This window comes from Eriocheir sinensis, chromosome 10 (assembly GCF_024679095.1).
Source record: "Eriocheir sinensis breed Jianghai 21 chromosome 10, ASM2467909v1, whole genome shotgun sequence".
In the NCBI taxonomy this organism is placed as follows: Eukaryota; Metazoa; Arthropoda; class Malacostraca; order Decapoda; family Varunidae; genus Eriocheir; species Eriocheir sinensis.
The window spans coordinates 14,681,357-14,708,787 of record NC_066518.1 but is presented as its reverse complement, the minus strand read 5'-3'; positions in this window follow the sequence as shown (position 1 = coordinate 14,708,787).

The following is a 27,431-nucleotide window of genomic DNA, read 5'->3' as shown; positions in this document are numbered from 1 at the left end:
ATAGCCGCGATTTAGTTAGTTTGATGTGGTCTCGGGATGTATAATTATGTAGTGTTAAATTCTGTTCTCTTAATTAACTCGTCTCAGTATTAAACTTCGTGCATTAGTCTTGTCTTGTTTGTGGTGGGATGGGGTGGGATGTGGTAGGATGGGGTGGGATGGGATGATATGTAACGGGATGGGAATGGATGGGACATAATGGGATGGGATAGGATGGGGTGGGATGGGATGAGATGTAACGGGATTGGATTGGATGGGACAGAATGGGATGTAGCGGGATGGGATGGGATGGGATGTGGTGTGATGGGATGGGATGGGGTGGGTTGGGATGGGATGGGATGGGGTGGGATGGGATGAGATGTAACGGGATGGGATGTGATGAGATGTAACGGGATGGGATTGGATGGGACAGAATGGGATGTAGCGGGATGGGATGGGATAGGATGGGATGGGATGGGATGAGATGTAACGGGATTGGATTGGATGGGACAAAATGGGGTGGGATGGGATGGGACAAAATGGGATGGGATGTGGTGGGATGGGATGAGATGTAACGGGATGGGATTGGATGGGAGAGAATGGTATGTAGCGGGATGGAATGGGATGGGATGGGATGAAATGTAACGGGATGGGATTGGATGGGACAGAATGGGATGGGACGGAATGGGGTTGGATGGGACAGAATGGGATGTAGCGGGATGGGATGGGATGGGATGTATTCCTAAACGTATCTGCCCCTCAGTTCATCTATTTGAAAAGCCTCTCGTAGAAGTTGCTTGGCTTTTCATGGACTGTTTTGTGATGCTGGTGACAGTTTTACACGACTCCTTCACCTGAACTGGAAAATCACCGATGGAAACCCGGTTAATCTTCTCTGTGTCCTTGGAAAATAATCGTAATGGGAGCCGGAGACGTTTAAGAACATGGACGCTGGAGTGAACAAGGTGGAGTTTACCTGGAAATCTGCTTTTTCTCTTATATCTTGTTTTTTCATCAGTTTCTCGAGGTGCTGCGCTAACGACCCTGGAACTACGTATCGCCACAGCCCCTTCAGGTGGTTCTCAGGCTCGTCAGTTTTTTCATCAGTTTCTCGAGTTGCTGCGCTAACGACCCTGGAACTACGTATCGCCACAACCCCTTCAGGTGGTTCTCAGGCTCATCATCCGTGCGGGAGAGAACGATCATCCATCCATCACCTTTAAGTAATATTTTTTATGGGTGCAATTCCTCCGGGTGTAACATTAACGACTCTGGAACTACCGCCGCAACCCCTCAGATGATTCTCAGACTCGTCAGGCGAGCGGGAGTGAACGAGCCTTGGTGATTAGCGTGAATCCATCAGCTTTGCATAATACAGATTGCTTCCGATGATGCTTCCTAATCCCAATAGTAGTACGGGGAAGGTAGTCAAGCTGTTGATTGATATTCCTTTGAGAGCAATAATTGTATATCCAGAGACCACTTCACGGGACATTTACCTGAATACGGTCTGAAGGAGGAGGAGGATTTTGTTTATTTTTAGTGGTGGAAATTGCCTGCTCTCTTTAGAACTTAGCTGTGTACCGTCTAGTGTCCCCTCCAGTTATTTTCGAGACTCCACGAGCTAACCATCGCCTGGGTGTTGTGTGCAGGGCGACGAGGACTGATTAGACTACTTGTTTATTTACCTTGCTGGTGACTTCTAGACGATGAGGAAGGAAAAGAAGAAAAGGGATGAGAAAAAGAAGTAAACAATAGGTAAAGATTCTCTTCCTTTGTGTTAATTTCAAGATGAAGAAAAAGAAGATAAAGAAGAGGAAAAACAGCAGATAAAGTCCTGACCCACGACGACACTGAGTCAGTACAGGAACAGCTAACTATCACATTCTCAGATGACGTTTAAAACAGAGATCAGCTTAATAAACCGCTAAACCCTGAATGAGAGTTAATGGGCTGGCAGGGGGAGGAAGGAGCCACGACGGAGAGCTGCGGATCAAAGGGCTTCACGCCTCCCTGTGAACAAAAATGAAAGTGAAACCCCTCGCTCGGAGATGAGTGTTGCTGCTTGTCCACGAGCCTCGCGCTGCGCTGCTCCCATGGAAAGTGTGAACGAATGAAGGAAGAAAAGTCGGTGGGTGGGAGGTTGAGGTTGGGATTTTTAGATGCTTTCGCTCATCACCTCAATTCTTTCCAAAGACTGAAAAGGAGATTCATCGGATTCTAAGGAGTGCTTTTTTAGGTTCATAGTAAAGGAGAAGGGTCACACTACCACTAGGGTCATAAAACTACCCGTGGAAATGCCCAGAACTCCTACGAAAGCCTTGCCAAATATGTGTGATTGGGCGCCGATATGGCCACGGGACTGAAGTTGAGTGGGCCGGTAGGAGAGGAGCACCATGTAATCACGAGTAGGAGTTTTACACTTCGCAAGATAGGAGGAAGTTAGGTTGATCGGGAGAAGAGGAAAGAACCGTAGAATCACGAGCAGTAGAGCTGAACACCGCGGGACAGCTAGGGAGGCTGGGAGGGTCAAGGAGGGGAGGAGAGCACTGGAGGTGAACACTCTTGAACACTGGACCGAGGAGCACTAGAGGAGGCTGGCTGTAACGGAGCAGTCACGCTTATCACCCGGGAGTGAGTGGATGACGATGACTACGGCTTAATCGTAAAGAATGACTTGGGTTGTGAATTTAAGCTTCCGCTACCTCCCTCCTCTGCACCGACTCCATCTCTGCCAGCTACGTTTTTGCACCTATCATATACCTGAGCCCCCCCCTCCCCCGTGTAGCAGCGAGGCACACGTTTGATTGGGTTGTGTTGATCCCGCGTCACCTAAGCCGCGCCGCCAGGTTAATTGATGTCCCAATTTCGGGAACAGGTAATTATTACTTGATGCAACTTTGCGTAATCTGTATGTTGAAGCTGGAGGACATATATTTACTATTTAAACACACACACACACACACACACACACACACACACCTGTGACGTAATGGCAGATATTTCCCTATGGTGCCCTCCCCAGGCATGCCCCATGTTGGGGGTGTGAGGGGGGCGAGTGTGGGTCAGGCATTGACACTACACACAGTAAACAGGCAGCGTGAGGCGGTGGTTCTTCCCTGCATTCCCCCTGAAGGTGGCCGAGGCGGTGGTGGCGGTGGCATGCATCCCACGTGGTGCTGTCTGGCACCCTCCGGCAGCACCAGCCCCCTCCAACAGGGTTGCTGTGCACACCACCCCGTCAAGTGCTGACTCTGCACATCGGTAAGCCTCCCTAAGAGAAGCTCCGCACACTTTGGGAAGTATAGTTGTTGGCGATATAAAATCTATGACGAGAAGAGTAAAGCTCCTCCCCTGCGAGGCAAGAATGGACTCGACCGCCACCAGTCCCACCACGCCGTGCCTCAGTGTTGTCCGGGACACCTGAGGGAGTGGAATTGCGCTCAGCTCAGCAGCGTATCTTGTCTGCGTGGCTGGCTGGGCTCGGCGTTGTGCTGGTGTGTCTGCCAGTTATATATCTTGGCACTGTGCGAGAAGGATAGGAAGAGTGCCTTCATCAGATAGTGAGCAGTGTTTAGTGTAGTGATGGTGAAGGGATAGTGAATTGCTATGTACGATTGTGCGAGCGGCGGAGTCCCCCTCTCCAGCGACGCGTCGAAGCCTCACGACGACGCTTACCGCCAGCCCAGGAGGAGCACCGACTTGGCCACGGCCCACCAGGAGCACGCCCAAGCCCTCGATCTCAACATGAACTCTGGATACTCTCTCTACTCTCAGGTAGGGCGGCGCGGGTCAGCTGTGTCGGGAGGGAGGGAGGGATGCTGCGGGCGAGCGGGTGCACGCGGCCTGGCTCCCTGGCTGCTCCCGTGCCGCTCACACGGATGCTGCATCTCGTGCTGGCCGATGCTGCCTCGCCGGCCAAGGGACGTGTATGGGGCTGCCTTGTTGCAGAGGGGTGGCATCAAGGGTGGGGCGGGAGTGTGTGTGGAGGAGCCTTGGTTAGCGTGAGGAGATTTGTAAACAAAATACGTAGAGTGTAAGGCGACTACGCTCGTGCTCCTCCCGCCTTCCTCAGATACCTCGGCCCAGCCTTGTATTGTGCAGCGGGGCGAAGAAACATGCCCGGGGCAGCGGCAGGCCAGTGGAATCCTGCGAAGGCCAAGGCGGAGGCGGTGCAGTAATATTGGTGCTGTGTGTCTCATGATGCCAACCCCCAAAATTGTCAATGATGTCGCAAAGGTTCTTATTCAAACTGCTCGGCCTGACATGAATTACCCAAATATATATATATATATATATAGATATATATATATATATATATATATATATATATATATATATATATATAAATATATATATATATATATATATATATATATATATATATATATATATATATATATATATATATATATATATATATATATATATATATATATATATATATATATATATATATATATATATATATATATATATATATATATATATATATATATATATATATATATATATATATATATATATATATATATATAAACACACACACACACACACACACACACACACACACAAACACAGACACAGACAGACAGACACACACACACACACACACACACACACACACACACACACACACACACACACACACACACACACACACACACACACTGTATATATATATATATATATATATATATATATATATATATATATATATATATATATATATATATAAAATATGTAAACACACACACACACAGACACACACACGAATGTGAGGGAGAGAGAATAAGAACAGTAAAGCGAGGAGAAGAAACGGACGAGTTTAAGTAGATTTTAGGCAACTCAAGAACAGAAAATGTTTTGAAAGTGCTGCATCGTGGGACGCGTGTCAAGCTTCCTTTCGAACCTTATAAGTACTTCAGTCACACTTAGAGTAGGATATATATTTTTTTTTATATAAGTATGAAATATTGAAGATGCACCAGCGTGGCTGTCAAGTGAAGGGAGGATGGGCGCTGCGGAATCGAGAACAGGGCTGGCGAGTAAAGGCCAGAGTTTGGTGGTGTAGAAGGTGTGAGTTAGGCCCCGGCCCTGTGTATTGGCCAGGGTGAGGGCGAGCAGTGTCGGTGTGTCTGGCCGGGCGGCTGAGGGATGGGGAGGGCGGCAAGTATTGGGTGGTGATGGTGGGCAACTTGTTGCTGGAGTCTGACGCCGCCGCTGCTGCCACCACGACGCCGGCACGCATTTGTTATGCGACAGTTAGACTTGTGCCAGCCTCAGTAGTGGGGTCACGGCAGGCACCCGCAGGCACTGCAGTGCCTCAACAGTGGCGGAGCGTAGCACTGCACTATCGCTGCCTGATCCGTCCTCAGGTGTCCTCGTGTCGTTTGGGGAGTGATGGCATGAGCTTTGACGACTATTAAATATTAGTAACAGCGATAGATATGCATTACATCCAGGCTCACGAACACTGGTGACGAGAGTAAACTCCTGAAGGGACACGTGTCACTTGGATGATATTCGTGCAGAGGGAGCCTGAAAACACACACACACACACACACACACACACACACACACACACACACACACACACACACTTCGGGTGACAGAGTATGATAGTGTATTTGTGTAGGAGACTAAGTGAATGTGTGTTGTAGGTTATTGAAGTGAATCATATTTTTTTTTTCATTATTTATTTGCCGCTGCACGAAGGCGGGGCGTCCCACACAACATTACTGAGAGGATGTTGATGTACTTAGCAATAATTTCTTTTGGATCATTCTTATTTACTTATTTATATGTTTTATTATTTTCGCTCGTGCTCGGTTGGCAGGAAAGAGTGCTACGTAATTTGTTGCAAGCATTTCTGTAACAAAACAAAAACAAAAATATTGCGCTTTCACCTTGATCGTGTGTGGCCACATTTTCGCCAAGGTGGTTTACATTTCCTCGTCCAGAGACAGATGCTTGTGAGGCCGAGGCAAGGAGCACGTGGTGGCCGCGCCGATGGGCTGTGGCGGCCTGCCCGGGGAAGCATGTTAAGTGTGTTTGTAAATGTTGTGGTTGTGTGTGTGTGTGTGTGTGTGTGTGTGTGTGTGTGTGTGTGTGTTCAAGAACTCAGCATGTCTTCTTCATTCTTAGCAACAGCGGTATAACAGCAAGCAGTATTGGCGTTGAAGGTGGACAGCCCCTTGAAGCGTGCCAACAGGCGTCTCCACACACACGGCTCGAGGGCTGGAGGGCCGTCGCCTCTCCTGAGTGTGCCGTGACCATTGAATATTATCGCATTGAGAACTTTCCTTATCAGCTGCCGGGGTCGGGGAAGGTTAGGGTTGGGGCAGGAGGGTCGGGGGGGTAGATGTAGTGCCTCGCTACAGCCCCGCCAGCGATGCCCCTCCGCACGTCGCTGGACGGCCTGGCTGGTGACGGATCGTGCCCCGCAGCCTCCCACTCTGCAATAGTTTTTGGTGCCGGGAGAGTTTATAGCATCAATTAACCCCCGGCGAGGCTCAGCGTGCGTTAAGAATTCTCGCTCCGTAGATAATGCCTGTTACCGGAGAGGGAAATCGATAAGATTATCATACAGATGTGAGCGATAACAGTATTTATTGACTCAGGGCGGCTGTTCTTCGGGCTGGCCAGGACCGAGGAGCTGGCTGGCCCCATGATGGCAGCAGCCCCCTCGAGGCCCTTCTCTCAGCCGTAGTAAGAAAAGATGTTCCTTCGATACAGAGCGATAGAGTGGCATGTAGATCGTTAGGGAAGCAATGCCTCGCTGCTCCCCCCCCTCCCCCTCCCCCCCTTTCCCCGTTATCATTTGGGCCCTAAAGATGTTCCACTTATCCGCTGATAAGTCGGTGGAGTGGTCTTGTGCGCGTGCTCACACTGATAACGTGAGGTGCACTCAAGACCCGCCTCATGTCGGGCTTCAAGGTCTCTTACATGACTCTTGTCGCCACGGAAGCAATCTAGAGCCGGCTGTGCCCCGTGTACAACAATGTACCTCGGCCAGGCAGCCTGCAGCACGTGGAACCCTGCTTTATGGCGGCTTCTATTACTGGGCGGCCTCAGGGCAGCGGACCTCGAGGTGACTGTTGCTTCAGGACTATTAGAGGCTGTGCTGGAATAGTCCCCGGCGTCCCCTGGCCTCCAGTCTTCCGTTATGGTGGCTTTTCCTCTCTTCCTCCCCTCTCTCCCTCAGCCCTCCATCCTTCTCCTCAGCACTGCCACGCCTGGACGGCACCTCGTGCAGCACAGGCAACACAGCACCGTGCAGTTGTGCATCAGTCTACGCACAAAACACCGCCACCACGGTCTCTTGAAGGCGGCCGCGTGATTGGCTGCCTCGTTTCGGTTGTTTTGCGTCATCTTCTTGCCGACACGTCTCAGTGTTTCCACGTTTAGTTTCTATTGTGCTTCCTTTCGCTTCCTCTCTTCGCGGCCCTTTCCTTCCTTCCCGCCATCTTGCACTCCTCCCGCCTTCCTCCTCCTGCACCTACTTCACTTATTGTCCTTCTCCCCTCCCATTTCTCGGGAATGGCGGAGTCTAATGGCAACCGATTAAGTTTCCAACGGTCGTTCGGGTTTCACGGCTCCACTTCCTCGCCCAAGGACGGGGCTCATCTCTTGCAAGCTCCCGTGTCTCCTCTCCCCGAGGAAAGGATTTTATACTGACATTTATTTTTTTCCCCTTCCTCCTTATGGCTCCTTTGGGAAATGCCAACGAAATATAACGTAAACGAGGACTAGGAATGTTCCCTGGCTGCGGTGTGTAGGTGTGGCTGAGATGCTGGCGCTGGCTGACACCCGTTCACCCCTTTGCACTCCCCCTCCCCACCCCACTAACGGAGCAGCATCAAGGTGGCTCCTACAGCACTGTGGCATCAGCAGCAACAGCAGCAGCAGCATCGGGGACTTTCGGTAGCCCCGCGTGGCGGTTTAAACCTCGCCTCCCCCGTCCCGGCCCTTTGTACACAACAATACGGCAGCTGCGTCCGAGACGGGCTAAAGTGGGGCAGGGGGAAGGCGGCCCCGCTTCCTCCTCCCCCTCCCAGTCATGCTGTTAAAATTCACCACCAGATACTGCGTGTGGGGGCTAAACACTGGCGGGGCGGCATACGCGCAGGCCCGCTTCACCACGGCAGTATTTGCAGGCGATGTGTGACCTGCCGCGGGGAACACAGCACTGATCGCCGTGCTGTCGCTGCCCCCGACGGCCTGCGCACTGTTATGCACACCCTTTGCACGTCCCAGACAGCCCCTGCCGCCGGTCGTCTCCCTGTGTTGTTGTCGCTGGTGTGGCTCCGCTCCGGGCTAGTGATGGAGCGAGAGGCGAGCTGATGGAGGGGAAGTTGATCTGCAACACAGCACCCCAGAAGCCATGGCAAAGGAGAAAGAACATCCCTGATCCCTGGGTAACTGTTTACTTGCCCCGCCAATGACCCGCGGCGGCAGTGATGATCCGCTGCGTTGGTGGAGTCACGCATCAGCCTCGTCGTTTTTCTACCCTAAGAGATGAAGGAAGCACACACACACGAGGAGGCTTCAGCGTTACCAGATTGTCGTACTAGGGATACTTTTTTCGTCTGCTTGAGGCCCAAAACTGTCGAGCCTACACGGATAACGATATACATTTACAATTAGAGTTCAGATGGTTAATTATCGATGTTTTTCTGCAATTGTTACGGGTCAGAAACAGGAAAATACGATGTTCTGAGAACGATAATCTGGTAACGCTGGGAGGCTTTGGTCCATAACTCGGCATCGTTACGGGAGGGAGGTGGTGGAGGATGAAGCTATGGTAGTAGTGGTTGTGGAGGTGTTGATGGTGGGGAGGGAGGTATATAGAGGTAGGGGTGGATGGTCCAACCCCCCCCCCCCCCGCCTCCACTTCTCACTGATCCATTTGTCCGAAGCTGCATCTTAAAATCTCTTGATGAAGGTGATGATCGCTTCCTCTCCTCCGTCCCTCCTTCCCTCCCCTAATCTTCCTCCTCCTCTTCCTCTCTCTCTCCCTCTTCCTGCTTATCATTACTCCTCTCTTTACCTCTCCCTATTATTCCTCTCCTTCCTTCTGTCTCCTCTAGCACTTCCTTCTTCCTCCTGACCATTATTCCCTCGTTTTTTTCCCTCCTCCTCCTCCTCCTCCTCCTCCTCCTCCTCCTCCTCTCCCTCTCCCTTACCATTCTCTTTGTCCAAATTTTTCCTTGCTTCTCCTTTTCGTCTACTCTCTCTCTCTCTCTCTCTCTCTCTCTCTCTCTCTCTCTCTCTCTCTCTCTCTCTCTCTCTCTCTCTCTCTCTCTCTCTCTCTCTCTCTCTCTCTCTCTCTCTCTCTCTCTCTCTCTCCTCAGACCCACTGCTACCCTTTCTTCCCTCGGTTCATTTCCTTCCCTCTTCCCTTTCCTCCCTTTTCCCCCTCCTCCTCCTATTCCCTTTGCCTTCCCTCCTCCTTTTCCCTTTCCCATCTCCTCCTCCTCCTCCTTCTCCTCTTTCCGTCTCCCCTTCGCTCCCCTCCCTCTGGTTTTTGCTCTCATTTTCGGCGCTAGACCTTTTACGTTTTTCTGCCGCCTCCCTTCTTTCTTCGCCATGATGTAGGAGTCGGGACAGAGCACCCATGGGCTACTTTTTTGTGGGCCGTGTGAGGGGGGCGAGGTGGAAGGGGAGGAGGAGGGCGTGGTGTGGCGTGGGGTGTGGGAAGGTGGGGTGGCGGGGTGAACACAGACACAGCTACCTTTCACATGTGAGGGTAGATGGAATGACACCACTCTCCTCCTGCTCCTCCTCCTCCTCCTCCTCCTCCTCTTCCTCTTCCTCCTCTTTCTCTTCCTCCTCCTCCTCCGCTGGACTGTTTGTAGCACCTCGCATATCATTATCATCGTCTAATATTTAACTTCCACAACCATCACCACTGCCTCCACCATCACCACCACTTCTTCGTCGCCTCTACCCAACGATGCCACACGACCTTCGCCTGGCGGGAGGGTCGCTGCGTGTGTGCCCAGTCGTCTCCTTGAGGTCGTTGACGCCGCCACCCGACGGGCAGGGACGGACGGAGACAAATCACCAGTACCCGCGTAGAGCACTGAAACAGGATGAGGAGGACTGCGAGGCGGCGAGCGGCGGGCATCTCTCTCCATGGAAGGTTTTGGATGAAGCGGAATGGCGATTTTTGTATTTTGTTTTCTTGTGAGGTTCTTCGTTGCTGTTTGCTAGTGACCGTTTCCTTGAATAATGGTGGCTTTGATGTGAACGCTTCCTTAAGTTAAAGAAGAAAGGGAAGGGAAACACTGAGACGAACAAATAGAAGAAATATGTGAAAAGATATGATGAAGAAAGGAGGTAAGGGCAGAACCTAGACATAAATAGAAATGTGTGAAGGGAAATGAATATGATGATTGTATACACTGTCCTAAGTTAAAGAAAAAGAGGGAAGGGAAACACTGAGACGAAGAAAGAGAAGAAATATGTGAAAGGATATGATGAAAAGAAGAGAAGGTAAGGGCAGAACTTAGAGAGAAATAGAAGAGATGTGTGAAGGGAAATGAATATGATGACTGTATCCACTGTCCTGAGTTAAAGAAAGAGAGGAAAGGGAAACACTGAGACGAAGAAAGGAAAGAAATATGTGAAAGGATATGGTGAAGAAAGGAGGCAAGGGCAGAACTTAGAGAGAAATAGAAGAGATGTGTGAAGGGAAATGAATATGATAACTGTATACACTGTCCTGAGTTAAAGAAAGAGAGAGAAGGGAAACAGAGACATATGAAAGAGATATATGAAGGGAGATGATGACTGAAATGTATACACTGACCGTATCTATAAAAAAAAAAAAAAAATGGAGGGCAAAACTGAGAGAAACAAAGATATGTGAAGGGAAACGAGTCATGCGATTGGTAAGCGTTGTTTGGATGAAAAGGAAGCACGAAAAGAAAGTAACATTCAACAGATTTCCTGAAAGATTCTTGACGATTGCATAACAGAGCCGCTTGGTGGGAGGTGCAGCGCGGCGCCCACCCCGAAGGTCCGTCTTGTTTACATTGGTCACGTCTCCGGTCAGGATTCCAAAACACGATCTTTAATGCGGTCCGTTCCTGTGCCTTTTTCTTCGTTACCTTCCTCACCATGGACGTCTTATATATTCTACTAGCATCTTTTTACTTTTATTCATATTGTACCATCTTTTTATTTGCTTGAAAACGACCTCCGCCTATGGTCAGTGCAGTACAGTGTAAAAAACATTTCCCCGAAGAACAGCTTAAACTTAATGACTTTCTTGAAGCATGACAAATATGACAAGCCTTTCCAGAAGACCGTACGTGACATAAGTTTTCCTGGAAGGCGACGAAGATTACGTAATGACCGTTTCCTAGAAGAACTACAAATCTTGACTCAGCTTAAGGATAACATATTACATAATCGTTGTATTTCCCCGAAGGATGACTGGCTTGAAGTAATGACAGTGACGTAACTTCCGTGAATGACCGTGAGTGTGACCTGATTGAGAGAGAGAGAGAGAGAGAGAGAGAGAGAGAGAGAGAGAGAGAGAGAGAGAGAGAGAGAGAGAGAGAGAGAGAGAGAGAGATCATCGAAGGAAAACAGTTGTAAGCCTCACGATTGCATTCAATGGTTCTAATCTTGGCCCCTGAAGTATGATGACCGCTAGGTAATCTCACTGAAGGATGACCATTGCCTTGCTGGTGACGGGGAGACGAGTTGGATCAGTTGAGGGCCTGTTGGGTAGGGTGTGCAAGAAGCGTAGCCTGGGCATTACATTCAAGGGTTTTAATCGTGGCCCCTGGAGCATGGTGACCGCTAAGTAATCTCACTGAAGGATGACCATTGCCTTGCTGGTGACGGGGAGACGAGACGAGTTGGCTGAAGGACTCTTAGGTGGGTTGTGCAAGAAGCGTAGTCCGGCCATTGCATTCGAGGATCGTGACCTCCGAAGAATGGCGACGACCCGGCGATCTCACTGAAGGATGACGATTGCCTTGTTAGCGGCGGCGAGTCGAGTCGGCTGAGGGATTTTTGGGGTTGTGCTTGTGCCCCGCGGCGTTTGGTGGAGGGAGTGGGCTGCGTGACCCACATCCAGGGCCCCGCGTGCCAGTGGAGCGAGGAACAACTTGCTTGGTTCCGCCTCACTGCTGGGCCCCCGTCCCGTCCCTCGCCGCGGCAAAGTCCACTACCACCACCCTCACCACCACCACCACCACTACTGCTGAAACACCACCCCTTCACCGTCACGACCACTGAAACGCCTCACTGCGTCTCCCCCCCTCCCCCCCCCTCCTCCTCCTGGCAATGTCCAGCATAGTGCCACCCTTCACCACCATTGACATACTATTGTTACTCTTTACCACCCCCACCACCACCACCACCACTCTTCAACACCGCCACCACCACCACCGCTGAAACACCACCCCTTCACCGTCACGACCACTGAGACACCTCACTGCACCCACCCATCCCTCTGGCAGTGTCCACTATAGTGCCACCCTTCACCACCACTGAAATACCGTTCTACCCATTGCCACTACCACCCCCGCCTCCACCGCCACCACCACTGCTAGCTATACCCTGGCACTACCAACAAGGTTCACCTCACCACCACCACCACCACCACCACTGAAACTACATAAATACCTCCTGGCACTCAATTCACCAAGGCACAGCAAACCACCCACGCCATCACCACCACCATCCACCTCCATCCCCCATCCAGCATCATTCCTCTTCCACCTTCACCACTAAAATCTTTATCCTCTCCATCATTTTCCCCTCCACTGAAAGCATCCACCTTCACAAGTACGACCTCCACCTGCTCTTCCACCACTCACACTGACCACTGTCCACCTCATCACCACCTTAAAGAAACTCCTCGTATGTATTCCCGTTGAAAGCCTAAACAGTCTGGTGTGACACGCTAAATGGCCTCCTCCACACACAAAACAACAAAACTGGACACCTCTCCTCCCGAAATTGACCTCTCTTTCGGCCACCTCTTTGGATTCTTTTTGGGAGCAGCGAGTAGCGAGCTTTTTTTTTTTTTTATTGTTTACTTTTTTGTGCCCTTGAGCTGTATCCTTTGTTGTAAAAAAAAAAAAAAATCGTTATCGTCGCAATCGTGTCAGGCTGTTATTCATCTTTGTTGTTATTCCGGTATAAGTAGTACGAGCTGCTCCGTGTAAAGGAACACTATGATATTCCAGCAACAGCAAAACTACGTACTACCCTTCCTTACTGGCAGGATATTTAGAGACGATTGTTGTTCATTGATTCTCGAGCTGTTCTTGTTAAGGTTGCCACTGTTAGTTTGTTGATGGCCACATGAGCCGAGGGAGTCTAGAAGAGGGAGGGAATAAGGGAAGAAGAAGGACGTGATCAAGACTAAAGCCAGCATCACAGTCAGATATATCGCCGTCTGTGTTTAGGAATGACTGTATGAGTGGCTTAGTGTGTGAGTCTTGATGTTCGAGCAAGATGAAGAACGATAAAGGCAAAGCGAGACTGGATGGAACATGTATTTTGATGAGCTACAGTGTTAGTATGGCTGAACAAGGTGGAGGAAGGAAGGGACGGGGAGAGCAAAACTAAAGTGGACCATATCTCTTAATGGGGTTTAGTGTGTGGATATAGATGAGCAAGTAGAGGAGGGAGGGAGGGAGGGAAGGTAGGCCAGCTGCATCTCATCTCTCTATAGTAAAGAAGTAGTCAGGTTTTATAACATTAAGAATCACACCTAGCAGCCTCCCTCCTTCACTGTTACACAAGACACCTTATAAATAGGCGACCATCAGAAAGTGGTCACAGCCAGGGGTCTGTCTCGCCCTCCCCCTCATTCCTGCTGCTCCCCCTTGCCTGCTAGGGAGGACTTTGATCTTCACGCTCCCCTGCCGCTCGCCTGCCACGCCTCCCTGCTGACTACTGGGCGCCGCTTCTCCCTCCTCCTCTTCCTCTCTCTCCTCCTCCTCCTCCTCATCTTGGTGCTCGCAGACTCGCCTCACTTCGCTGCTCAGCCTCTCACTGCTCTTTTTTTTTTCTACTTCATCAACTCGCAAACTTAATCCTCTTCATCGTCGTCTTCTTTATTCTCTTCATCGCCTACTACTCCCTTTCCCTCGTATTTTCCTTTCCTGTTTTCTTAACTCATACATTCATCCTATCTATTATGCTTCCTCTCCCCTTAGCTTCCTTCCCTCATTACTCCTCTTTTGCTCTCTCTCAACTCGGTCTCAATTCCTCCATTCATTTTTTCTCCTCATATTCTATCAGTTATTTCATCCTGCTCTCTCAACACACACTTCACCTCTCCGTCTCCTCTCTCTTTAGCTTCCTTCATTGCTTATCTCTTGCTCTCCTAACTCATACTTTTAATCCCTCCGTTCATCTGCTCTTCTCATTTTTCATCAAGTAATCCACCTATCCTATGCTATCCATGTTTCCTCATCTTTCCTCATCCTCCCTTATTACTCCTTTCTCTTAAATCACAGTCTCATTCATTCTCTCCCCTCCTCTCTTCTTAATCCATTCCCGCTTTCTCACCTCATATATTCAGTCTATCCTTGCCTTCTCTCTTCTCAGCTTCTGTCAATTATCTACTCCTCTTTTGTTCTCTCTTCATCTCACCACTCCACTCCGACCTTCCCTGTCTCCACCTCTCCTCCTCGCGTCCTCTCCTTTTTATCTATACATCCGATCCAAATCCCTCATTACGTCCTTTTCCTTTAGATCCTCTTCCGCCATCCTCCGTCAAACGCCTTCCTTTCATAACGGCTCCCAAAGTCCTATTGTTGTCCTCGCTTCACGTCTGCGTCCTTCTCCTCTTTATTTATTCATAGATCTTTTTCTCCTGGAGGTGGGGAAGGGATGGTGGTACTTCTTGTTTGCCTTCCTTCTCTCTCTCAGGGCCATATTATTAAACCTCCCAAGCTCCCTTTATTGCCGTTTTCCCAAGGCCACAGAGAAGACTAGCCGTGTTTTCATGAGTGACTTTTCCCGTTCGAGGTTCATAAGCCGTGTAAAACTGTCACTAGGATCACAAAACAGCCCATGAGAATCCCAGCAACTTTTAAACAGGCGAATTGCGGGGCCGATACGCTTAAAAACACGTACTTCAGGCTCTAAATTTATATACGGGGGGCCGGGGCTCGAGTCTTCATAACCACGAGTAAGATGAGGACCTGCTCCCCGCCTGATTGACAGTCCCATCTCGACCATCATGTAGCCTGCGCCTCGCCCGTCCCTTGTCAATGAACGAGAGGCTGTGGAAAGTTAGTATCTGGAAGGCTCTATGTGTGTGTGTGTGTGTGTGTGTGTGTGTGTGTGTGTGTTGCTTTCCTCGTGGTGTGTGTTTGTTCGTAGTGTTTGAGGTGTAGAAGGAATGAATGTTGGATCTCTCTCTCTCTCTCTCTCTCTCTCTCTCTCTCTCTCTCTCTCTCTCTCTCTCTCTGACACACACACACACACACACACACACACACACACACACACACACGCACACACACACACACGCGCGCGCGCGCGGCGGGTCATGAACATCCCATGATGGGCAGGGGCAGAAGGGCGAGCAGTCTGGGGCAGCACCATAATTTTGGCAAGGCCGTTGAGCTAGGACGTTAGGTGGAGTGTATAAGGAAGTGGGTGGAGCGCCCGGCGTAGCGGCCCACGTTGGGTTGCCCCCTTCTCCGACTCCCTCTCTCTTTTGCTTATTTCATCCACCCACCTGCGTATTTCTTTCTGCTGCTCGCTCTCTCTCTCTTTCTCTGTGTTACGTGTGTGTGTTTGTGTTGCCGTGTGTGTCTTCGGTTCTCCTCAACAGGGCGCTGAAGTAACACATTTGTGGTGTTGCGCATGATGGTTCGTTGCCTTGTATTTTCCCAGCCGCCGAGGAGCAGGTCAAGTTTTCACCATATATAGTGTAAACTCCCGCCTCCCTTCCCCCTCCTCTCCCCCCTCCCCGTCCTGCCCTCGCTGACACCTTGGTCGGGTACAAAAAGTGGCGAGGTTGTCGTTCCTGCCCGCGTGCCTCATCGACTACTCCTGACTCCCCCGGTGACGCCTTCCTCTCACGCGGCGTCACTCAGGAGGGGCGTCTCACTGCATGACTTTGGGGTCGTTAACTCTTACACTGGGATGGAGGAGAGAGTGTACGCAAGGCTGAAGGATGAATTCTTGGGGTATTTGTATGTTTTGTTTAATTCTGGTGTTTGTGTTAATATCAGTAAGCAACTATTTGTAGAATATTCAGACACGGTATTTACTTAGTTGTGTAAAGATAGTGTGTGTGTGTGTGTGTGTGTGTGTGTGTGTGTGTGTCAGCGGGGGCCCTAGACAAGCCGTGAACTGACCCTCTCTCGCGGAGGAGAAACACTGGCACCCCAACCACTACCCTGCCGTGTTTGTTTGGACTAGCCGGCGCAGGTTTGTTTATGGCCATTGTCCATAAACAAGCACACTTGGCCGGCCATGAACGAGTTGTGGCCCCGGTGGCGAACATCAAACACTGGGGTTGCATCGAGGCTACTCTGAGGGAACACGGACGCTCATCCTCACTCACAGGAGCCTGTTCCTCGCCGCTGAGGTGTGCGCAAAGAGGAGGACGCTGCCGCTGGGCCGCTCATTTTTGCCCAGACAAATCGAGATTCCTTGGCAAAGGATACGGAAAACTGACGTCCTTTACCAGGTCACGAGGGTTTGTTGCAGCCGATCAAACGTAGGAGAAATTTTTGCGAAGTAGGTCGCTATCGTGTACGCCGGTGACGATATGGGCTGTACACAAAAGTTAGTGGTTCGGAGGGTGTATAAATAGGATCGTGTGGAATTTGAACACGTTGGGTAGAGGTTATGTACACATAGGTTAGTAGTGTGTGTACACACACGAAGATGGAGTGAGGCTATGTATGGTAGGGGCAGCGTGGGTGTGAGGAATGGGGGTGAGGAAGTGTAGGAGGCAGCCAACGAGGGAGGGAAGGACGGAGGCTGCTGTGGAGGATGGTAGGGGTAGCGGGAGCAGCTGGAAGGGGCACCAGAGGGCGCGGGCGACGGCCAAGTCACAAAGAACCGCAGTTGATGCCCGCAGCCTCCACCCATATTCAAGGCGGGGGAGTCTTGTTCGCCTTGTTTTCCTAGACCTTCCCACCGCCTTCACCCTGGCCTATGCTTCGTCAGCGTTGCGTTAGGAATGTGGTCAGCACGAAGAATGAGAAGCGGGAAGCTGAGGGACTGAGGCGGCGGCAGTGGCGAGGGATTGGAGGCGGTGGGCATCAGTGTGCGAGGGAGAGTTGACGTGCGTTAGTGTCACCGCCTTGCTACCTCTGTTGGGGTCTTGGCGGGGCCTCGCGCTGGGTTTCACGCTAGACAGCCTCTTCAGGGCAGGGTCCAGCGGGCAGAGTTGGCGGCCCTGTGTTGGTATATGATCCTCTAGGGAAGTGTTAGTAGCCTTGAGCAGTAAATGGCCATTGCTTTCCGCACATCGCCTGTGGTGGCAGTGTTGCCTTTTGGTCACCAGGGGAATGTATTTTTTGCGTGGCTCACAGTTGCTTCCATGCTCCCCTCAGCGTGCCTGGTGATGGCCGCGCGTCCTCCTGCTCGTCCCGGCACAGTCTTGAACCCTGGCGTGGGCCGAGTACTGTCCTGCGGGTGATTGAATGAGAAAATAGTTATGGGGTTTGGTATTCTGCCGGCGGTCCTCCCCCCCCTCCCCAGTGGATGACCTCCCTCCCCAGAGCGAAGGCTGTCTCGTTGCCAGCTGTTGCCATCGGACTTGATCTCCAGCTTTTTATCGTCATGTTTGCAGCATCAGTTTTGGAGTTGTATCCTTCGTTTAAATTTGCGTGTAGGCTTAGTGAAGGGGACGAGATAAGGGCAGGGCGTGCACGGCTGTAGAGGAGCCAGCCCGTTGTTTATGGGTAACGTTGGCAGGGAGAGAGAGAAAGAGAGAGGGTCTGAGGGAAGGAGAGATTGTAGGACTGGGGGAGGGAAGACGAGGGTCTGGGGGCGAGGGAAGGGACGGTGGCCACGCGACCAAGCCACACATTGCCGCCCGTCGTACCCGCAGGAACTAGACCCTCCTAGTGAAAGCTGTGGTGGACGCTCCATCTTAAGAGTTATTTTGAGGCGAGGCGGCGTAACCTGCGAGCGGGGTGCGTCGTGGCGGAGGGTGGTGGTGGTTGGGTGGTGGTGATGGACCTGCCGGACAGTGGACACCCCCCACACCCCTCCCCCCTCACGTCTTCTAAGCAGCCTTATCAGTATGCAATCTTACGACGCCAATGCAATTTTAATGTTAAGGAGAATGGCAATAAGCAGTGAGCAAGACGAGGCAAGTCGAGGCGAGGCGATCGTGGGCCCCCAGCAAGTCCTCACCAAACGAGTCGGTGGCCCAAGTGACAGCGTACCCTTGGCCTGGGCAGCCGCCTCGTGCCGGCATGTCCTGGCTGCATACCTTCGCTACTCGATACACCGCTGCGGGACACCTCAACTGGACGTGCCCTTCACGGGTGCTTGCTGTTGCTTGACCCCGACACCCCCTCCCTCCCTCCCCCGCGGCTCCTCGCGTGGAGGCACAAGCACCAACACATGATTTATCGTTCATTAAAGTCTGGCAACATTTCTTCCTCGATTACTCGGCGCTGTAGCAGGACAATGGTTGGGCTTTGGAAGTATTGCAGGAATTTCAGTCCCTCAGAGCATTTCTCCCGCCATAATTTCCCGCGTGGTGGCGTGAACCTCTCGGCTGGTGGCGACAGACTATCCTCAGAAATTAACTCAAATTAACTTTCAAGAATAGCAACAGATGTTTTAGCCAAGCAAAGAGGGACACGTCACCGCCGGGCTCACGAGGAAGCTGCCGCTCAGCACAGAGTAACATCTAAGCTGCGAAAAGGGTAACAAATTCATACCTGCTCGTAAGTATGGCAAATGAAGGTCTTATCAATAGAAAATGACAACATATTTGGCAGGCTGTTAAGTGCAGCAGTGCAGGGCGGGGCGGGGCGGTGCATCGTGCCCGCACGTCAGCAGGGAGGCGAGAACCGAGAGACCGGGAGGAGCGTAAAATTGTGAGCGTGGAAGAATCGTCTTCGTCAGCGGTGGGAAGTGGCCACCTTCATTAGTCTGATTAATGGTTGGTGAGCCGCCGTGTTGCAGCCTCGCAAGAACCTCCCATTGTTCTGACGTCGTGCTGCTGCTGCTGCTCGCCACTTTTCGAGACTTGCAGGCCCGACAGCCGCGGCTCCGGCAGTTACTCTAGGGTCTGGCTTCTGCTGCTGCTGCTTCAGCGTTTAGGTCTAGCTTTTAAGCTGCTTAAATTTGTCAGTGTGTAGCTCTCAACATGGTGGTCTGTGGTTCCTGCTGCTCTCAGCACGTAGTTATGTGGTCGTGGCGCTGCCTCTTTGTCTGAGTGGGCCTCGTGCTGGCGGCTCAGCGTGGTCTGCGGCTCCTGCTGGTGCGCGGGGGCGAGGGACGCCTCTCGCCAGGGACGCTGCAGTGAGTGTGGCGGCAGCAGTTAACGGGACCGCGTGGCTGGTGACCGTCTCAGATGAAGGATCACGGCCACAATAAAGAAAAAATAGTTGATGAGTCCGTCGGCAATTGCTGAACCAGCCCGTGTTGCCTGGCCGCCCGGGTGAGTGCCGCGGCTAATTCTTATCTTGTGGCCGAATACAATATTAGGCCCCCGCGTGTGTACCCCCTCCTCTCTCTCTCTCTCTCTCTCTCTCTCTCTCTCTCCCCCGTGCCGTTTCTCGCCGCCTATCAACACCCTCCACAGGTGCTGAGGTGCCCGAGTGCCACAGACTCGCCCGAAGCAGCCCCAGAATATTACGTGCGTTAAAATGTTATCAGTAAAGTATGCGAGCTTGTTTGCTTGTGTTTGAAAGGGGAGGGGGGCAGCGTCTGCCTGGCTTTTTATAAACTTAAGTCCTGCATTCAACATGCATTGCGCCGGGCGGCCACGTCCTCGTCAAGGAAGCGGCCGCCCCGGGGTGCGAGTTTTGATGAAGCCTTCCTCGGTGTCTGAAAGTGAGGCTTGAGGCGTGTCTGAGCATCACAGGCGATGATCTTGGCTCTTAGCAGGCCCGGCAGCCAAGGTAAGTGCGCCGAGGTAGGCCTAAAGGGGCGGGTTAAAGCTGGCCGGCCAGCGTGGTGCGATGGGGGGGAGGGGGGGGGATGGTGAGGAGGGGGCGCTGCTCTGCCTGGTGATCCAAGGCGATAATTCCCTGTCAGTGCCCCCTCCCCCTTCCCCTTCCCCGCCCCGTCGACTCGCCACAACAACTGTGGGTCCGATTCAGTCGAGATCATCCGCATCTCACGACAGCGGTGAGCGCGGCGGTGACGTTCTCTTGGTGGCCTCCAAGCGTGTTTCCTCTCCGTCTGGAACTGTGAGCTCTTCTCCACCGAGTCTCTAATGCCGACTCTGATGACGATGTTGCGTTGTTCCTGGCGTTGCTTCTGGTGTGTAGCGTTGGAGCCTCAGCGCCGCCCCCTGATAAGCCAAAGGCGACCCGGGGCACTGGCCTCACGCGTACTGTGGGCAGCGCTATCACCGTCGACTCATCAAGGGGGACGCAACGCCGGGCTCACACAAGGCGTTTGGGCAGCGCGGTGCTGGGTGCTTGGGGGGGTGGGGGATGGGGGAGCTGCTCCAGTAAACCGCTCACGTGAAAGTCAGAGAACGACCCACGGCACTACTCAGGTTTTTCCGAGAACCAGTTACCTCAGGGAACACGAACTCGCCGCGGAAATGTCTGACGCTAGACTTCTTGCCTTCCTCGTAATGGGCGAGCGCTGCACCCACGCCGCAAAGCTGGTGCCGGCCATGTTTACATTCTCCTAAGGCCTGCCAGGCTCTTTGCGGCGAAGGGAAAAAAAAGTCATAAGCTCTTGGGCCGCCACTGGTAATTGACGCCGCGGAAACATCCGTCCCCACTGTTGTTGTGGTTTAAACAATGTATAAAGAAATGGATACACAACTCACTTATATGAATGTACTAAAAGCAGTGTCCAGTAACTACTAACAGGAAAAGTTGGGTCGTGACAGCAGCACCGTTTACGAATAGCTGAAAGGATTATATCAACACCCGCACCGCTGCATGACTACTACTAATCACATGCTACTTAAGTGTTGCAGGTGCAGAGAACACCTTCCACTCGATAGTATTCCGTCGGCCAACAAGACTCGCTCATAAAATGAAAGGTGAGGATGCCTTGGCGGTGAGAGATGTTTCCGACACCTGTCTCGCTTGGCGGCTAAATATTAGGACTCGCTCTCATGGCTCCATCATCAGTGCCGGCAAGCTGGGCCTCCCTGCCGCCTCGTGAAGGCGAGGAGAGTAGGAAAGGCTCCTCTCGTCTCTCGTTTGCCGTGAGCCTGGCAGGTCACACCGGGAGTGGCAGGTGAGGGTAGATCAGGAAGAGTCATTGAGGATCAGTCCTTGTTTTCACCTGACACTCTGTCGCCGGGGATTTGTGCTGTTATCCTCGTGCAAGCCGCCGACCGCCGAGCCAGGGAGCCAGCACACAGCCGCTCTCTGCCTGGGGGAAGGGAGTCCGTGACGGGACGCTGACGACCACGATGTGGAGAAGTAGTTCAGAACCTCTACGTTGCTGCTGGTCTGAGGTTCGCTTCTTGCCTCTCCAGGTGTCTCAGGCGTGGGTGACGCGTAGGGGACACGGCACACCCCGCCCCCAGGGTGTCTCATCTCCATCACGGGACGTCCAGCGTAGCAGCAGCAGCAGCGCCTCGCCACAATATTCTCCCCAAACATTTCGGCCACCGACCTCCTCGTCCAAACATTCAATAATCGGGGACTGACCTTCAGCGCCCCAAACATTTGTTGAAAGAATTCTGCATGTTGCTCTCGCAGGAGAAGAACCCGTTGCATTTTTCTCTCTTTCTCTGTTCTGTCCGTCTCCAGGAACGAGGCTGTGCTCTACGACCTCTCCGAGGAACGAGAGTGAGGCGCCGGCGAGAACAGACACAGAAAATGCTGACCGACGCGGGAAAGAAAATGCTAAAGGCTTGTGTATAGCGGCGGACGGGAGAGGATGAAAGGGAAAGGAAGAGAGGGTCATCGGACTAATGTCAGCAGAGGGGGAGGGAGGAAAGAGAGGAGGGAAAGGAGAGATAAAGAGGGCGGAACTCACATGCGCTATGAAAAGGAGGGTTTACGAGGGGGGGAAACGGGAGGGGGATGTGTAGCTGAGGGAATATCTCACTCACAAGAGATAGCCCGAGTTTGTTTGGGGGCGCTCTTGCCTGTTCTTTAATGGTTATCGATTTTATGTAACCGGATGCAATATTTCCTTTGGTTTTATTGAGTGGAAAATAATGTTTAAGGTAAATAATGCTGACGTGGGAAATATAAGTAAATCAAGGCGGCCGGGGGCGAGAGCACATAAGTATGAGTAGAAGATAAGTGTTGGGAAGGTGTGTGCGCACGGCGGTAAAGGTGAAGGTTTATCGGTGGCGGGGCGAGTGGTCCGGGCTGGTCCCAGTGGGCCTTGGCGGGGGGGCACAGGCCAGCCGCCGTGCCCTGGGCCTTGGTGTGCCCAGTCCATGCCCGGACCGGCCCACAGTCTCCCCCAGGCCTCTGCAGGATACGCGAGCAGAGAGCCAATAAGAAAGGCCGACCTCTAAGCAGGTTGAAAGTTTCTTGTGGACATTGCTTTGCTTGGGCCGTCTCACCGCCATTGTATGTTAATGCCTTAGTGTTGTTGGTGATAGTCGCCTGAGTGTTGGCGATAGGCTATTGTATGGTGATAGCGGGGCTGGCTGGTCGTCTCGGGGCGAGGAGAGTGTGCAGGGCGAGGGGCGACGCTGGGTAATGACGTGGCTGACCCGCTGACGAGTGACAGTCATGGGAGAGGCCTTGGTGCCGCGCCGTGATGAATCGCTCCAAGGCGGTGACGAGAGAAGCGGCGGCGGCGGTGGTGGAGGCGGCGGCAAGGAGATGAAGGCGAGGAGAGGGTGGCGGCGGTCGAGCCCGGCCTGGCGAGGTTTTGAAGGGGTTGTACTGATGGTGGGTGGAGAGGTTGGGGTGGGCCGGAGGTTAGAGGGTGGGTAGGTGGGTGGGCAGGTTATTGATGATGGGCGTTTGGTTGGTAATAGCCTGGGTGCCCACTTATTGATTAATGGCACCTGGGGCCGCGCCTCCATCACTCAGCCTCCTCTCGACCATCTTACCTCGCTCCCGACTTTTGCCCACCAGCGGCTTACCGACCATTCCTTCATTCCTCCTCCTTTCCCTTCATTCTTCCTCCCGTCACCACGCAATTTGCTGGCCTCGGAGGACAAGTCACAGTTCCGCGGCACACACAAGGGCGCGAGGCTCTAGTCATAAAAGTGGCTGTGTGGTGCTCGTCTGCAGAACGCTGAGGAGGCTGCGGCGCGGGGGCGGCGTGAAGTGGTGTGGCCAAGAGGTTGCGGCTTGTGAGCGGCGGTGATGTAGGGGTCAGCATTGATTAATGATTGCCACGTTGGCCGCTCACACCTCCATAACCTCCCCCGCCACCCGGGCCGCAGCCACCACCGCCACCACCACTGTAATTGCTGTGTGGTAGCTGCATGACAGCCGCCTGGTCATGCCTCTCGGTGTCGGCTGTGTCTTTTATGTTACCGACGTCCTTTCCATGGTCTTCCCCACGCCCCCGTCACGTTCAAGGGTCCCGCCGTCACGATGCTGAAGGCTGGAGGCCACCACGAGCTAAGGGCGAGGACACCACACGGGGCTCGAGCAGAGGAAAAAGAACACGTATGAAAGCGACCAAACACCTCGGCTTGAAATAGTGGAGTGTCTGGATTCCCACATGGAATCCCGCCTTGACTTGTTGCATGAGTCGTTTTATGTACATATTTGAGTGTTGCATCGCCTTGTTTTCACTTGTTCACGACTTCTTGGTGGAGTGCCGAACGTGGGGCGAACCACCTTAACAATGGAACGACAGCCGTAACACATAAAGACACCTCTAAACTATTTTACATCGAAGATTTTGATGGCTAAAGATTTTGTCTGTTGATTGCAAGCCGTTACCTTTCTGCATGTCACTGTAGGACTCTTCTCTCTGGACGTGGATGTGTCTTGCCATATAAATCGCCGAGTGAGAATTAGCCCGTTTAAGTAGTCATAAAATGAGGCAAATGTGAGAAAAATTCCGAGCGGGATGCGAGCGCGGCGCGGCGGGTTGTTATCTGGCATCAGAGGACGCGACCTCCGACCCTCGCCCCACACGCTGCGCCGCGGGAAACATGCCTTATCTCTTATCGCAATTGTGTCTCGGGGTAATCGGCGCATCGGCATTCCGGGGGAAATTTTAGGATGTTTTCATTTCAAAATATCTGATGGTTTAGGAGCGGCGGCGGCCCTGGAGGCGAATTGGAGGGTGGTGGCGCCGAGAAGAGAGAAAGGGGTAGGAAAGGATGGGAAGTGTTGAGTCCTGTTAAAGAGAGGAAAGTGTTTGCTGGGTGACTTTTAGAAAGGGGCAGGAGGGTTGCACTGTTAGAAGAGGCTAGGAAAGAATGGGAGGAGTGTTAAGGGCTGTTATTGAGACGAAAGGGGCATGAGTGTGGAGCTGTTAGGTTTGGAAATAACGGGGGGAGTGTTAAGGGAGTGTTATAGAGAGGTAAGTGTTAGAAAGGTGTGACTGTCAGAAAGGGGCAGGGGGGTGAAGTTGTTAGAAGAGCTTGTGAAAAGATGGAAGGAGTGTTCAGGCCAGTTATATTGAGGAACATGTTAGTTAAGTGGGTGTGACTGTCAGAAACGCAAGAGTGTGTGGCATGGTTTAGGGAAGGAGCGGGAATGTAATGGTCGGTTTCACTCACGTATGACCGTTTGGCAAGGGAAGCGACACATGTACGGGTGTTATGGGCAGTTATATAAAGGAATATGATAGTTAAGTGTGTGTGGTGTGTGTGGCATGGTTAAGGGAAGGAGCGAGAATGTAATGGTCGGTTTCACTCACGCATGACCGTTTGGCAAGGGAAGCGACACATGTATAGTACTATTCCTCCTCTCACTGGCTTTATTGAACACATGATTCAAGAACGTAAGAGGCCCGCAAAAGATCAGCCAGATAACGCAACCACCATCGTTCATCCCCATCCATACATATATCCAAGCTTTAGAGTAGCGGACTTTTTTTATTGTTGTTTTCTTTTTTGTGCCCTTGTGCTGTCTCCTTTGCTGTAAAAAAAAATAATAAATAAAAAAAAAGGTCATATTTGCACCATCTACAAGACAACGGCCTCCTCTTTGTTGCTGCAGCCTCAGTGGGAATAATTAAAAAGTCTATGCCTCTTCCACTCCTTGATCTATATGCAGCTCGTCCATCCTTCCCCTATGTCTCTGTAACGGCTCCTTACTGCCTGTCTGCACACCCTTCCTCTGCTGCCCGGCCTCCCGTCTCACCCTTCATGCCGCCTTGTCTTCCTGTCTTGGCGGAGCAGCGTCGACGTTTTGCAGCAAAGGAACATTTTGTCTTGTATATTATTTTGGTCCGCGTTTATAAAGACGAGGAGGCTTTTCAGGGTCCGAGAGTGGTGCTATTTTTTTTTTCCTCTCCGCCAAAGAAAACTTCGCCTGAGCCATTAGTCGAGGAAGCTCCGTGTTGGCGAGCGACTGCGTCAGTTATGTTCTTATGGCGTATTTTTGTGGGGCATCACGAGAAACGGGGATGGGGGAGGGGACAAGGACGGGGGAGGCCTTGGAAAAAGAGGCGGCTGGGTGCAGTAAGGCAGGGAGACGGGGAGGGGCGAGGAGGGGTCGGTAAGGACGGGGCTGTGATTGTGGTTGTGGTCGTGGCGGCGGCGGGGAAGGCAGTGGCGGAACTAAACTCTTCCCTCCTCGTGAACTACCGACACGAGAGCGAGACCGGTAATCAAGTAGCGTTTATGCAAATTAAAAAGACAACGCTGCGGCCTTAAGTACTCGGTGCAGTTTTATTAGGCGCGGGAGGCGTGGTCTGGCGGCGAGCAGGGCGGACCGACTCTCAGAACAGGGGATAAGTGTCTGTCTGTCTGTCTGTTTGTTGCTGTCACTGTGTCGGCGACTCTTGTAAAGCAGAGCCGGGTTGTTGCTGCGTCAAGGTCCGTGGCGACTGAACGCAGTAAAAAGCCGTTGTTCCAGCTTGACTTCACACGCCCAGATTGGCTCCCTCGTCATGACCACTTCCTCAATCACAGTCCAAATAATCACATACAGCTGAACCGACTCGTTTTTAGCAAAACAAGAAGTGGCTTTGTAGAAAATTATACACCTTGAGCATCAAATAGATTGACAATATCTTAATTATATTCAGCTTATACTTCCTTCCCTAATAATATCCCACTTTGGTTCCCTCCTCCATATGGTCAGGCTTTTTGTATAGTGTTTTTATCTGGCATTAATCTTCTCTTTATAGAAGCTGTGTGCCTTTTGTTTTTATATACGTTTAGGTTGTAGTCAGCCTTTAGTATTTATATTTTACCGTTGCGAGCAAAATCACTTACTTGGTTCTGTAGTAAGTTGTCATCGGAGAAAGTAACGCAGCTAAACACTTGCAGACATACATATTGTTACCTTATTAAGACCTCATATTGAATAGCTTACGTCTGTACTGACTCATAACAACCCAACTCATATTTTCATCACATCTGAATTCACACGTAAGTAAAACACAACGTCCTACAGCAACTTATCAATGGAGAGAGGGACGTAGCCAAACACTTGAAGACATACGTGCTGTTACCTTATTAAGACCTTTTGTTGAGTAGCTTACCTCTGCACTAACACGTATCAACCCATCACACATTTTCATCACCAGAATTTGCATGTTACTCAAATACAACACAACGTAACACTAACTCAAGCACATACATATACACACACTGCCATTCCTCACTGACACCACTCAACACATAACACCCAGACCAACCAACACACACACACACACACACACACACACACACACACACACACACACACACACACAACCAACTTACTGATGCTACCGGGCCTCACTGTGACCACCTGTACCTTCCTTCCTTCCGCTCACCTCACCTGCCCTGCCCTGCCCTCTCATCCTCATCACCTGCGCTCACCTGCTCTCACCTCCTGACCTCCCGCTCACCTCACCTGCCCTGCCCTCTCATCCTCATCACCTGCCCTCACTCACCTCTTGCCCTCCCGCCCACCGCCGCACAGACCAGGTAATAATAAGCGCTGTTCACGTCGCCAAAAATCCGCGCTACACTTAATTTGGTGTGTGTTTTGCCGGCGCCCTTTTTTTTATATATACCTCCAGGCCGGCGATGACTCACTTCATTTCGGATTTTAATTACAGTCCTCAAAAGTGTTTTACAAATTAATGAAGCGCCGTGTTATTGCTTGACTGGTGGGCGGTGGTGAGGTGGTAGTGCTAGTGGTGGTGGTGGTGTTGTTGTTGCCATTGTTTTTTGTTGTTAGTAATAGCGG